General features: G+C 42.9%; 1 pseudogene; it reads right to left on the bottom strand.

Annotated features, from left to right (window-relative positions):
* Positions 1-515: 515 nt before the first annotated feature.
* LOC143686280 (ADP-ribosylation factor 1 pseudogene) lies at positions 516-1,280 on the bottom strand (annotated as a pseudogene).
* Between the last annotated feature and the right edge of the window lie 314 nt (positions 1,281-1,594).

The raw sequence follows: 1,594 nt of genomic DNA, 5'->3' as shown, positions 1-1,594 counted from the left end.
AGCAAAATTACAGGGATCTCTATTGTGACCATGCAAAATTTGATCGTGGGTTTGATTTTTGTCACCTTCTCTCCTTCCGAAAGGGAAACAGACGATCAGATGGACTAGTTTTCAGATTGTTACTGCAAAATCTACACTAGGCATATTTCTCCTTTCTGTGTGTTCAAGTGTTCTCCTTATCTTTTATTTTTAACTATTTAAAAAAATGCACTGAGTTTTTGGGTTAAAAACCAACCACCAAAATAGATCTCAACACAGACCTAAAGCCAAAAGGAGGCGGCCTTGGCTCTTCTAACACAGTAACCCCTGGAAGCCCAGGTGCCAGAGCGCCTGAAATCCCTTCTCAGTACTTAACAGTGAGTTGATTTTCCTTTTTTTTTTACAATAAAAAAAGCTGAGTAATATTGCATAGGAGTACCAGAAACTGCCTCATTGGAAACAAAAACTATTAAATAAAAAACCTGTTTGCAGGCTGTCTGCCACATTTACAGCATGGTGGAATACATACTGTGACCAAAACCCATGGAAACAGCTTCTGGCACTCAATACCACAGAGTAGCACAGTTTGCCACATGAAAGTAAAGCGGAGGGCAAAGAGGAGGAAGTAAGAGGGAGAGGAGGGAGAGCGAAGGGGACACGCTCTCGGTTCACTTCTGGTTTTGGAGCTGATTGGACAGCCAGTCCAGTCCTTCGTAAAGCCCATCCCCACTGGTGGCACAGGTGACCTGAATGTACCAGTTTCTGTGGCACAGAGAACGCAATCCCAGTTTATCTGTGATTTCAGCAGCATTCATGGCATTGGGAAGATCCTGCTTGTTAGCGAACACTAGTAAGACAGCATCCCTGAGCTCGTCTTCTGCCAACATCCTCATGAGCTCTTTGCAGGCCTCATTCACACGCTCTCGGTCATTGCTGTCGACCACAAAGATCAGACCTTGTGTGTTCTGGAAATAGTGGCACCACAGAGGCCGAATCTTATCCTGGCCACCCACTTCCCACACAGTGAAGCTGATGTTTTTGTACTCTATTGAAACCTATAATGAGAATAGTAGTTACTATTTCACCAAGTTTCAATTTGTACAAAATAGTAGTCTTCCCTGCAGCATCCAGGCCAACCATGAGAATGTGCATTTCTTTTTTTTGCCGAAAAGGCCCTTGCAAAATATTCCCCATGCTTGTAGACTGGTGTAATCAACACTGGCCAGAGAAACCCCTCCGTGGCCGCGGGGGCTGCTGCTGCTGCTGGTGCTGGTGCTCCGAGCCAGGCGTTGGTTTCACTCCCACCTTTTCTGGGTTTATTTATTTATTATTATTATGCTCATTCTAGTGGCTTTCTCATGGTTTTGATTTGCATTTCCCTAACAACCAGTGAAATTGAGCATCTTTTTATATGCTTTTTAGCCATTTGTATTTCCTCTTCTGAGAAGCATCTCTTCATGTCTTTTACCCATTTTTTAATTGGGTTGTTTGTCTTTTGTTGTTGAGTTGAAGAATCTCTTTATGTATTCTGGATACTAAACCCTTATGTGCTATGTGAGTTCCAAATATTGTCTCCCATTTCGTAGGCTCCCTTTTTATTTTCTTGACAAAGTTC

This window comes from Tamandua tetradactyla, chromosome 6 (genome assembly GCF_023851605.1).
Source record: "Tamandua tetradactyla isolate mTamTet1 chromosome 6, mTamTet1.pri, whole genome shotgun sequence".
NCBI classification, from domain to species: Eukaryota; Metazoa; Chordata; class Mammalia; order Pilosa; family Myrmecophagidae; genus Tamandua; species Tamandua tetradactyla.
This window is presented reverse-complemented; position numbering and strand designations above follow the sequence as displayed.